The 13,842-nt window shown below is 40.3% G+C and overlaps 2 non-coding genes across 2 annotated transcripts; both read left to right on the forward strand.

Annotated features, from left to right (window-relative positions):
* Nucleotides 1–182: 182 nt before the first annotated feature.
* Nucleotides 183–271, forward strand: trnay-gua. The gene is given in 2 exon segments: nt 183–219; nt 236–271. It is a non-coding gene; the product is annotated as a tRNA-Tyr (tRNA).
* Nucleotides 272–658: 387 nt separating this feature from the next.
* Nucleotides 659–747, forward strand: trnay-gua. Its single transcript is given in 2 exon segments — nt 659–695; nt 712–747. It is a non-coding gene; the product is annotated as a tRNA-Tyr (tRNA).
* Nucleotides 748–13,842: the final 13,095 nt, after the last annotated feature.

Raw genomic sequence — 13,842 nt, forward strand, 5'->3', positions numbered from 1 at the left:
GGAAAGTTACTTTGTATCATTGTTTACTGAACATATCTGTTGACTAAGCTAGGTGGATGTTTGTCACGTTCAAAACTTCGTAATAGAAGACGCTGTTAACTAGTTCTGCTTCAGATATGGAGGATACGGATGCTCTTGGGCATCAGGTTCGGCAGTTATCGTACCATTTCTGTGCTGTGTTCCCTTCGATAGCTCAGTTGGTAGAGCGGAGGACTGTAGGTTGAAAATAGCAGGCATCCTTAGGTCGCTGGTTCAACTCCGGCTCGAAGGAAGTAGTTTTCATTGTTGCAAATTGTGTGGCAGTGTTATAGAGATGGAGAGTGATGATGCGTCATTGGAAAGTTACTTTGTACCACTGTTTACTGAACATATAACGTAGACTAACATAGGAGGCTGTTTTTCAGCTAAAAGTACACCCGTTTTGTTTGTTTTGCGTTAATGGCCCATCAGCGCAAACAAAAGGATACAGACGCTTGGGGGGGTCAGGTTTGGCAGTAATAGTACCCCTAATGTACCCGTCAGCTCTAGTGTTGAGCTGTTTATCACGTTCAAATCTTTGTAATAGAACACGTTGACTAGTTCTGCTTCAGCTATGGAGGATACAGACACTCTTAGGCATCAGGTTCGGCAGTTATCGTACCATTTTTCTGCTGTGTTCCCTTCGATAGCTCAGTTGGTAGAGCGGAAGACTGTAGGTTGAAAATAGCAGACATCCTTAGGTAGCTGGTTCAACTCCGGCTCGAAGGAAGTAGTTTTCATTGTTGCAAATTGTGTTGCAGTGTTATAGAGATGGTGAGTGATGAAGCGTCATTGGAAAGTTACTCTGTACCATTGTTTACTGAACATATCCATAGACTGACCTAGGTGGCTGTTTGTCACCTTCGAAACTTTGAAATAGTAGATGCTGTTGGCTAGTTGTGCTTCAGCTATGCGGAATACAGACGCTCTTGGGCATCACGTTCGGCAGTTATCGTACCATTGTCGTGCTGTGTTCCCTTCGATAGCTCAGTTTGTAGAGCGGAGGACTGTAGGTTGAAAATAGCAGGCATCCTTTGGGTGCTGGTTCAATTCTGCCTTGAAGGAAGTAGTTTTATTGTTGCAAATTGTGTGGCAGTGTTATAGAGATGGAGAGTGATGATGCGTCATTGGAAAGTTACTTTGTACCATTGTTTACTGAACATATCCGTAGACTAAGCTAGGTGGCTGTTTTTTCAGCTAAAAGTACACCCGTTTTGTTGGGTTCAAGCTGTTGGATATGCTACATGGCTGTGTCTGGTGTGTGGGTGCTGTGTATGTGTGTGTCCTTGCTCTTATAGAGATGGAAACGCAGTGCTATAGAAATGGAAAGTGTTGACGCGTTAATGGCCCCTCAGCGCAAACAAAAGGATACAGACGCTTGGGGGGGGTCAGGTTTGGCAGTAATAGTACCCCTAAGTACCCGTCATCTCTAGTGATCGTACCCCTAAAGTACCAGTCCACTCTAGTGTTAAGCATCGTATATGTGTATCCTTGCTGCTATAGAGACGGAGAGTGATGAGTGTCTTTGCATGGACACTCTTGTAAAAGAGATTCTTAATCTCAATGAGTATATTCCTGGTTAAATAAACGTTAAGTAAAAATAAATAATACTGTGCCTGCCGATCCAAAGTGGGTAGTGTTTTTACCACACCTGCTGTCGCAAAGGTATTTTCTTTACGGTGCTGTATTGCCCACTGTATTAATGAATTAACATTATCTGGACGTTATATAGTTGTGATGAACGTTCTGCTCGGACCGAAAATCATTAATTTACAATAAGAGAATACAGATGCATCGTTGCATTTCAAGTGTTGCATATGGTAAGTTAGCCTACTTTGGTTGTCTTGTGAGCTAAACCGGGTATCAGTATCACTGTGTCACGAGCCAAAGCTTTAAGAGATTGTTGTAGCAACCAACGTAATAATAGTAATAATAACTTTAGATTTATACAGTGCATTTCACAAGTACATCAGGACAAAAAAATAGTAGGCTAACACAAACACGGACTGAAAAGAAATAAAAACTGGGCGCTAAATGGAAGGGGGACTTAATTTCATGTATGCTGCTGACGTACAACCACATCGCGCATTGTAAAGTTATTTTATGAGACATATTACATACCTGAGGGCCAATTCTGGGTCAGTTTTAAATCATTTACAATCCCATAATTGTCTCCATCTGAGATTGACTCGGGTTTTCGCCTGTTTGTCACTCTTGCTTTTAGCTTTTAGTTGTTCTTTGTTTAATTTCCTTCTTTTCTGTGATGGTCCTGCCCCAGTATCAGCCATAACTACAACAAATAACTTCTAAAATAACATTAAAATACAATATATATAGCCCTAAATAAAGAAATCTACTGGTACCTTTTTACCTGGCTGGATACTAACTACACACTTCGGTGTTCTACCGAAATCTGTGACCCATCAGAATGAGTGCTCTGCAGAGCCGGTCTACCTGCTGTAAATCATTTTGTGACTTTGCGGGGGAAACTGGTCCTGGGCAAAGGCATTAATAAAAACTATATAAAAACAGTGTTCTTTTCACTGTTAGTCTCATTTGCTGTTACAGGTCATTTATCATTATCAAATGAAACATTACACTGTCTCAGAAACGTTTAAAAGTTACATATCGTTGAGGCCGGATTAGCTCAGTTGGTAGAGCAGGCGCACACGTATAAAGGTTTGCGCCTCGACGCAGAGGCCTTGGGTATGACTCTGACCTGCGGCCCTTTGCTGCGTGTCATTCCCCCTCTCTCTCCCCTTTCATGTCTTCATCTGTCCTGTGGAAAAAAAGTTACATATAGTTACATTAAAGGAATATTAACTGTATATATTAAATTGTATCTCTCATTGAACTGAATAGTTCCATTGAAATGTATTGTAGCCCATGTCACTAGATACCTATCAGAGATGTACACCCCTAACAAATGACATTTAGGTGCACTAGTTCCAGGGTCTAGGTATTGTAGCTTACTGGCATCGCTTATCGAGACACTTAAATAGAAAAGAGCAAAAAGTGCTTTTCCTGCTTTGAAAAGTCAAAATGTCTGCTGGGAAAATTGTATCTTCTGTGTCTACATTCTAACATCTATTATGATAATTTGTTATCCTTTGATAGTGGCTGATAGTATTAAATCTATAAAAATATGTGTCAAAAATGTGTTTTTGTCAAATTAGATTGCAGTAGTAGTGCAGGACTTTATCATATTTCTGGTCACTCCCTCAATCCCAAGTTTGACCCATCAGAGCAATGGTTACTCTGTCAGTGTTGACATACCTGTGTGTATGTCATCTTCTTGCTTACCCTGGGCCCCTTTATCACCTGTTCTGGCTTACGTAAACTCTTCAGTGTGAATCATGAGTTTCACCTGACTTTAACCCTATTATGTAACAGCTGGCCTTCACCACGGTGACTCTTTTACGTAGGTGCACTCTTACTTGTTTGCAGAGTTAGGTGCTCAATACCAAATGCAAGTGTGATTAACTATCACACAGAGTGGAAATTTTGTTGGCTTTCCAGAGCTCAAACAAAACCCTACCGACTATGTGTGATAAAGTTGTTTCTTTTTTCCCCCTTTACCTCATTCATACAAGATATGCCTGTAAATGATAACATGCTCCACATGGTCACCTTTAGTTACATATCTACTCCCTGACTGCTGAACTAATCCAAATACCAACATTCCTTCCCATAATCACAGAGTGAAGCGGTTGGGTTCATATGCTAATCCAAACTTTTGCCATTAATCACTCAACATCTCACACACACACACAAACACACACACACACACACACACACACACACACACACACACACACATATCAAGACATGTTATATATTGTAAATTTCAGGATAAGTTAGGCTACTCAGGATTGCCATGATTTGGCATATCAGTGGTCCTAAACAAAAATTCTGAAGTTTAAAGGTCCACAAATGCTTATTTTCAGGTTCTTGTATTTTGTGTTTCTACTAGAACATATTTACATGGTTTAATGTTGAAAAAAGTCATTATTTTTTTAATATTGTCTGTCTAAATATACCTGTATTCACCCTCTGTCTAAGACACTTCGTTTTAAATTTGTTTTATATTATTATTGGGACTTTAGCTTATTCACCATATCATATAGTTCAGGGTTGGCCAACCTGTTAGGTATAAAGAGCCACAAAAAAAAACGCACCATAGCAAAAAGCCACACAACACATGCACGTCCACACTACAACAGCAACAGTGTCTTCCAGATCTAATAACAGTCATAATACATAGCAGTTTTCATAGTTTTTTTTCTCACTTAGATTGACTCAGTGGGAAACCTGACAGTCTTTGTTATCCACAGTCCTTTTCAGGTCTTGCTTGAACTCGGTTGTGGCCACTCGAAGCAACTCTCTCACTCATTTGTCACTAAAGGGGCTTTCAAACACTCAGATTCAGCAGTGAAAGGGTTAACGAGGAAGGTGATCTGTGGCCGCTGTTTTTCTTCAGGTTGCAGAATCTGTCCTCAAAACTCTGCTGCATTATTTTCCATTTTAAAATAATTGGCAAATGTATTGGCAGATGCATTCAAATGTGTTTTTTTTTTTTACTTATCTGAAATACTGTATGTTTCAGAAAAGTTAAAAACAACAATCAACCAATGACACAGCCCCCAGCCACGAAGTAAGAGCCTCACAGGAGCAGGCAAAGAGCTGCATACGGCTCAAGAGCCACAGGTTCGCCACCCCTGATATAGTTAGATAAGTCCATACATACCCTTCTCATCTCCGTGCGTGTCGTAGCCTACTGCTCCCAATAAGTGACAAAATAACGCCAACATTTTCCTATTTACATGTTGTGATTTGTATAGTCACAGCGTGTACAAATAACAAGGTCACATGAGACACAGCCATCTTCTAACCGTATACAAACTGGGAACTATTTTCTCAGAAGGCGAAGCACTGCTACTTGGGCGGAGTGATTAGCGCAACACCTGAAAAGCACCGTTGTTACTCTCTGCTCCTTACCATGGGGCTTCTCGTGTGCTGCGAGCAAATCACTCCGCCCAAGTAGCTGTATACGCTGTGACTATACAAATTACAACATGTAAATAGGAAAATGTTGGCGTTATTTTGTCACTTATTGGGAGCAGTAGGCTAGTTGGAACCGATTACCTTCAGGATCTGGGCTAAGCTAGGTTAGTGGTGGGTGCGCTAGACAGAGTTATCACACCCACAGAGATGAGAAGGGTATGTATGGACTTATCTAACTCTGGGGGATACGGTGAATAAGCTAAAGTCCCAATAAGTCGGCGTGTTCCTTTAACACCTGTCTCTTTAAGACCACCCTCCCGAAAAAGCCCAGTCTGCTCTGATTGGTCAGCATTTCAGGGTCTTCAGCATCTTCACTCTCAGAGCTGGAACACACCGCGCGCGTAAGCGTCGCGTAGCACGGCTATTTTTATTTTGGCGCCCATGTTATTCATTCTGTCCGGCCACACCGTGCGCGTAGCCCCACCGCTTGCAGCGATAGTTTCGCCGTCTCCTTTATTTCTTGCGCAATACGTTTCTCTGTGAATTGAGCATTTGATAGTATTTAAAATAAAAAAAAAACTTGGAAATCTCACTTTTTATGACATGGGACCATTAAATAAAGCGGTTTTCCCCCTGTATGTCCACAGTTTTTCAAATATGTGTGTATGATCAGATAGAGGAGATTGACAGTGTTTCAGGGATATACATGTTGACGGTACATTCTTCTGAGCCCTAACATTTTCAAAGGTTGTATGCATAGTGCAAAACAAAAACGGCTGGTATTCTGGCAAACATGAAACAACAGCAGTCTACTGCAAAGTGCCAAACAATTCAAGTTACTTTCAATTCACATGTATATAATAGCCAAATCAAAATATCAGAAAGATGTCCTGACTATAATCAGGCAAGGTCTATGACAGACACTGTGGTCTTTGCATATTTCCCAACTTGCAATTCTCAAACTAAATAAAACACTGTAATGTTTCCACTTGAAACTAGAGTCAAGCTTCGGCCTACTTTATGAGCAAAGGCAGATTAGAAGCATTTCTGCTTTCTCGCAAATCCTATTTTTCAGCTGAGAAAAGATGTTCACTGTCAACACTTTTGCATGAAGCCGAGAGGTACATGCGGGCAGCTTGGGCAAAGGCAGGTAAGCGGGACATGTTGGTTTTCCATTACTGCAGTGGGCTCTCAATTCTGGGGATGTAGGGCTCACTCAGCTATCCATGTACCTATAGGAATATAGACAATAATATAACTATACATGCCTGGCAAATGATCACGAATCAGTAGGCCTACATTAAAACAATATCCTCCTCTCAAGAGCTTTTTTGGAACTCTGCTCTGAGCAGCTGAGCAGAGCTACAGGTCAACCACAAGGGGGCACAATTAGCCTTTTTTACTTAAGTAAATATATTCCTTTAATAAATCTAGAGAGTGTAAAGTGTTTTAATTCTCAAAAATTTCATTACACCAGGAAATTTAACAGAATTGATTTCTCAAATAAAGGATTGGGTCTGATTATCTGCATACCTGTTGGAATTGTCAGGCCGGCCTCCTGCTCCATGGTCGAGGTTTCCTCCAGAATTTCATCATACATGTCCAACGGCAGCTGGCCACTTGCATCACTTTCTGTACACACCTTCTTTTCTCGCTGTTCTTCTTTGTAAGGTGCCTCGGTGGCACTGTTGCTGTGCATCATCTTGTCCATTTGCTTCTGTAGCATATTTATTGCCATTTGTTTGGTCACTTTGTCACAAAAAGCGGTCTTCGTACCTTGGGTCCAAGATTGTTGCCAAGTTGTACAGGGGATCGGAAAAAGCACTTTAAAATCTGTCAGGTGCAGTTTATGTGCCATACAGCCAAAACTTTTACCACCACAGTTATCCATTGCCTTCTGTATATTTTGTGCTTTGTCACAATATATGCTGCCAAACGCAGTAGCTATAGCAGTCCCTGTCAGCGAACTGGCAACCTCTTGTGCATTCAACACAGTTGTTTTCATTTCAAAGTTGTCATTGATCCATTGAGCAGTAGGGGAACTAGCCATCTCACAAGCCCACTCCTGGATTGACGGCACTCCTTCATTCTTCCATCCTCTTAAAATAATCTGTCTGGTTATCATTAAACTAGTCTGGTCCCAGCTTCTTATGTGCTTATCCATCCTACTTGGAACAAATAATTTTGGGCTGAATGGAACCTGGGTCCCTGCAATCCAACATAGGTTATTATGTAACTATGTAATGGTCCAAAATTCCTGGACCTTATCATAGGACCATAGGACAAAGTAATTGGCCATTCTCTGTTTGACATTGCCAACAATTTGGTGTGTCTTTCAGACCAATTCTAAACAATCTAGAAGGAGTCCAATAGAAGCCATGCATAATCTTGAACTGAATGAGGCGCACCCTCACTTCGCGTGACATAGTTTTAATATTCCTACAGATTCTGTCATTGCCTTTAAACTGTCGTTATCCGACTGATGTCATCTCGTGTGAAGTTTTGTTTTGACTTTGGACTTGAAAGCAGCACAGGTACAGAGATCTTCACTCTGAACACTGCAACGCTTCTTTGAGAATCCAAGGGCATTTCCGGCAAATCCTTGTAGCCTGTACTTCTTCACTATCCTTCCCACTGTTACCTTTGCTATTAGTTGTTTATCTTTTTGTTTTCTTGCTTTACAGTACTTATTCTTTATGTCTTCAATCAAAGCTTCATAATAGATTTTTTTTTCTGATTTTGGAGCTTACTCTGCTAACTTGGTTAATTAAAATACTTTCGAACGATTCAGAAAGATTCATTTTTATTTAAGCACATATCTTTTTCTGTATTTGTCAGAATGTTTTCTTTCCTTCTCTAGCGATTTCTTTAGTTTTTATTTTTATTTTTAATCCTAACTGCACACCACCCTGACCTTGAAGATCTTGACTGCTGCTGTGACTGTTGGACAGGATCTGGACTCCCTATCTGGACTTAACCTATACACTGGTACAGGCTCCAATTCAATAAACTATCCATCCCCACAGGAAGCAGAACCACCCCATTACATCCCCTACACCCCGTCACAATTAAATGTGTAAATTAGGGCTGTCAATCGATTAAAAAATTACATACTCTGTGATTAATTAATCAAAATTAATCGCATACATAATTAACGGTGCTTGAACCGATACTTTTTAAGAAAGTAAAAAAAGAAAAGAAAAAAAAGGGTACTAAACAACAGTTGGTGACAATAAAGAACGGCTTGTTTATTGCTAAGGCCATATGGTCAAAATTAAATGATTTCATAATAATGTATAACAATAACATTAACTTATTTCACTAGTAAATTGCTGTTGAACGACAAAAACAACAACCAGTTAGGAAAAGGACTTCAAATGCACCACGAAGCTGTAGTTTACCAGTTTCATTGAACGCACCGTCTGTGTTGTTTTTCCGACGGTAGCTGCAGATTGTTACATACTAGTGTTGAATCCTCTACAGTAAAACACAGTCAAACTTTACACCGTTTAGCGTTAGCTGTCAGCATTGTAACAGTGTTTAATCCAGCTACTAGCTAGCGGTAGGCTAACGTTAGCTGCTGTCGAGTGTAGTGTTAACTAGCTAGCGGTAGGCTAACGTTAGCTGCTGTTGAGTATAGTGTTAACTAGCGTCACATGCAGCAGTGTTTGTGTTGCCTGTAACGTCTGTTTCAGAGCATCAGAGAGAAGCGCAGACATATCAGTGGCACCACATTTTCGTCTGCAAACGTCAATATAGAATGGATTAATCTGCGTTAATTTTTTTAACGCGTTATTTTTTCTCAGATTAATTAATCGAAATTAACGCGTTATTTTGACAGCCCTAGTCTAAATACAAAAACAGAAATTTCATTCTAAAATGGCCACAGGTCTCCATGTGGTAAAGTTCCTGACCTAGCATACATGCATTTAATTTGAAATTTTCTTTGCATTAATAGTGTGAAAACTATAATAAAAAACAGTTTTCCCTATTTTGCACTTGGTTGACTTGAGCTTGACGTACCCTGTCATAAAAAGGCAACAAATATACAATGTAAAAGGATGTCTGTACTAGGCCTACTAGAGCTGTCAATCTTCCTCTATAATACCATTTGAATTAAATTTTTTTTTTCTTTTTAAATGAATATTATTTTTTCTAAACTTTGGACTTTTTAATATTTGAATAATATTTGTATATTCAATGCTCAAATGCAGCTTGTTATTAATATGTACTACACTACTCAGGCCTATTCATTGCTAATGCCACTATAGAGCTCAACAGTCCCGCCCCTCCTCCGAGAGACCTTGGGTTCCGGAAGTAAATTTCCCATTCATTTCTCCCATTGACGTCTGGAAAAATCCGTACGTAAAGAGTTTTAGACCAGCTACGACATGACTCATAAGAATACAACATATAATTTCGACTGAAAAAACTAACAGAAAATCCAAAAAAAGTTAAAGGTACAAGACTGTGTACATAGCTTCATTATCAAGCGAAGGAACTACTCATCCCATAAACCACTGCGCACCACTGAAGAAAGGAAGGTACATTAGTTTAGCTAACAACTAATTCGGCTAACCGCTAGCTGAGACAGCATGTAATAACTTTAAAAGACCCTCAAAATAAAACCTGAAAATAACCGTTAAAATATATAACAGCTGGTACGTCAGCTGTAGCCTGCTTTACCCAGTGTTTAGTTTGAGTTAACGTTATTTTAAACTGAATCAAGCTGTCAGCTAGCGGTTAGCCGAATTAGGTGTTAGCTAAACTAACATTAGCTTCCCGGTGGAGGCTAACGGCAGAAGCGTAGAATCGATCGTGTTTCGTGCAGTGTCGTCAGTCCTCGTAAAAGGATTATCATCCTGGGGGACCAAAACATAATTTGGTCTGTTTCCATGTAGCATAGTCACTAATATGGTCGTAACCACTACAGTGCTCAATTACCTATTTTTGAGGGGGGAATAAAATACAATTTTTCGCGGCAAAGGCTTGAACGGTCTTCTGGAAGACATCCACCAGACCAGCGGGCGCTCGTTGTACTGTTGTCGGCCGCGTGAAGCCAGGAGGGCGGGAAGGAAGCAGAGGCAGGGACGCCGGCCGGGCATTCTAGCCCGGCTAAGGAAACCACAACGATCGACACGGACAAGACTCCTACTCACCAACGCCAGATGGTTTGCACACTAAATGGATATTTATGTTACAAATACGCACGGGACTGCAGCGTGATGATTATTACCGGAGCCTGGCTGAACACACTCACTCATCCCAGACGGCAGCTAGCAGCTAACAGGGTATGTGAATTTCAACAATGGCTAAGTTGCTAAACGCATCTTGTTGTCATGTAAGCGCCCTGTTCATGTTGCACAGACGTTTTAATAGCATTTTGAGTCTGTTAAGAGGCACAAAGGCACTCTTTAGCTTATGCCCCCATAACTGCTGTTTTAGCTAACGGGAGCTCTGGGCATTAGCTACAGAAGCTCCATGTTGCTAGCACCAATTCGGCTCGTGGTTTTTGCTATAGACAGTACTCAAAAAAGTATAGCGATCAAGATTAACGTAAAAATTGCCCGGAGTTCTCCTTTAATAGCTTTAAGCTTTGGAAACACACTTTCGGAATGTTTTTGTGCCTTATGCATTTCAACAAACATTACAGACCCAAATGGCTCTGTTTCATAGAATGACGTATAGGGCCCTATTTTAACGATCTAAGCACACGGCGTGAAGCGCATAGAGCAGGTGCATTTAGGACGTGTCCAAATCCACTTTTGCTAGTTTGACGGTGGAAAAAATGGTCCGTGCACCGGGCGCATGGTTCAAAAGGGTTGTACTTAGTGTCTTCATTAATTCATAGGTGTGTTTTGGGTGTAACATGCAATAAACCTTTTCCCCGCGCAGGGTGCAAGATACGGCCCATATATCTTTGTCATGAGGTTTTGTAAATAAGGATAATTTAGTGTAAATTCAGTACACAGTAATGTATATATGTAAAGGTTACTGCAACATTCTACAACATTTACTTAATTATTTTATTAAAAATTTAAGGAAGCTAAAGCATAAACATGCCTTAAGATTACATGAACAGATTGCAGTATATATTGTGTAATACCCCCAGGGGCGGATTGGCCATCTGGCAATTCTGGCAAATGCCAGAAGGGCTGGACCATTTTTTTAAATGTGGGCCAGTCAGATTTTTTTTTTTAATATACAAATAAATTGTCTTTACAGGCCGACAACGCATAGGACGGATTTCACTTGCACGATTTCACTATGGTTATAATAATAATAATTATATTCTTAATAATAACAATTATAATAATAATAATAATAATAAATATTAAGCATTTGGCCAATCGGCAATGGCCGGCCTGGTCCCGAGTTGGGCCGACAGACCCATCCAGAGGTTACTCAAATTGGGACGTTCAGTCAAAATCAAGCACGTCACCTTCAAACGGGATCTCCGTTTGCAGGGTTCAGGCTGTACCGGACTCTCCCGGTGATCATGCTGCACTGGGGGACCGACTGCGCAGCGAGAAGCCACTGATGACAGGCGCAGACTGCTGTCTGTGCACGCGGCTGTCTGACGGCATCAGTGTTAAATTGAGACGTGTCATTACCGGTTAAAAACGTCTCGTCACTTCACAACATTTTGTATCCATAATATGATTGTGTTATTGTACAGTTTAGCAGTAAAAGCAGTAGCCAATGTAAGTCAATCCTACATTTTTCAACTTGGGAGCAAAACGTGCTCCTTGGGGGAAAAAAGTTACCATAAAGCACTGTTCATGCTTATTAAACAACTGGACCTTGGAGTCAGGTGTTGTCGTATCCGGCCCATGTCCCGGATAGAGAAGCCCCCTTACTGGACTACTGAATATTATAATATTCCATTATATTTTGTATTTTGAATTGTTACCTGCCAAAAGAATTTTGTGATTTCCTTGCCATAAATATAGACGTTTTTACTGTAAATTGGTGCCTAAAAATGTAAGTATGTAATTTCCAAAAGGCCAATTCTGAGCAAGGAAAAACCCTGAAGTATAATCACAGCCATGAAAACATATTTAAATTGCAGAATTAGAGAGTTAAAACAGATGAAAAGATGGAGAACCAGACAGACAATATGTACAGTGTCAACGGAGAGACACACGGACAATCGAACAAACAGACAGTGACAACAAAGAAAAACATACTGTAGAGAATGACAGCAACAGCATTAAACAGCATGTGTAAATTTGTTATAAACGTGTGCTCTTTAAAAAGTAGTAAGCATTGTTTGCCAGCTACTTACATTAAATGTTTAAAAAGCTGTTACATAAGGTACTGCCTATATTATTTCACCATCTGTACACAAATGTAATTAGTGAATGCACGTGTCCGTGGCTGCATGGGCGTGGTAATGTGGGCTGGTGTGGCTACAGTGCCAGGGCTGAGTTTTTGTCCCAGTCCGCCCCTGAATACCCCGATCCGATGAATTTAAACTGCTTTGAACAGAAGGGGGTTAACTGAGTTGTATTGATATGAGTCTAGACAGTGAGTTACTAAATATTAAATATAGAATGCTTTGCTGCCTCTTCTCTAATGTGAACTCTTTCAGAGTGAAAGAATGAGATCAAAAAATGAGAAAGAGGTGATTTGAGTGAAGTGAAGCACAGAAAGAGAATGAGCAGTTTTCTAAACGTCTGGCGCCAACTTTGGACCGTGCTGCTGTCTGATGGAAGCCTACTGGAAGGATTACTGTATGCAGACAGAGGCGTACATGCTCAGTCAGCAGACACACCCACGTCACAAGTCAGGCGAGGTGACTACTACAACATTCTGCAAGTGTTTCGACTGCAGCTCCACATACCAGCAGACCTGTCAGGAGAAATGTCACAGTACTTTCATGTGATGTACTGTGTACAGCACGGAGCAATTGTTGCTTACATTCCACAGATAACATAGGGAGCAAAGGACAGGTCCATAAGGGCACAGCAAGCAGATGACAGGATCTCTGTGTTAAATAATACCAGTAGACAATAACTAACTGCCTTTTTATCTTCAAATAGACCAACTGTAATTAAGATACAAGTGGTGTATCTGTGCCAAGATTTCCTTTTAATTGGCTTATGATTATGACTTCAGATGACCTTCCCAAAATTTTCTAAACATGTGGAAACTGATAAAGCGTTCAGGTTTCAAGGTCTTCGTATGCCTCAAATGAAGTGCTTGTCTGACTATTTAACAGCATCTGACACCCCCTTTCTGATGGAGGAATCAGGGGTACTGCATCCAAAATGCTTTTGTTAATTTAACAGACAGTCCAACAACAATGTCCACTTCATGCAGTGTAGTGAGTGATAAGTGTAATTAAGTGTAATTGTAATTGTAATTCTTCCTCTTGTCATCACCACATATGCCATAGGCCTAGGTTGTCAACTTAGGTACACTTCCTTAGAGAGAAATTAAAAGATATAAGATAAAATAATAATAACCATAATCTTCAAAACAATACAATAAATGAATAACAAAATAGACAACAAACTGTAAACCAAATAAATATACTATGTGTATGTGATAAAACAATAATCACATATGATACGCCTCTCCACAACACGTCTTCTTAGGAGCCCTTAAAAAAAGCTTAACCACCTTACCCATTTTCTAATGTAGACATTCAGTCTTGCAAACCGTTTATATGACATTATTTTAAACGCTGCCACACTAGCCATCTCACAAGCCCCTCCTGGATTGCAGGCATCCCTTCATTCCTCCATCCTTCCTCCATCCTCTTAGAGGACTCTGTCTGGCTATGATTTAACTAGTTTGGACCCAGCTTCTTAT

Source organism: Sander lucioperca, chromosome 10 (genome assembly GCF_008315115.2).
Source record: "Sander lucioperca isolate FBNREF2018 chromosome 10, SLUC_FBN_1.2, whole genome shotgun sequence".
NCBI lineage: Eukaryota > Metazoa > Chordata > Actinopteri > Perciformes > Percidae > Sander > Sander lucioperca.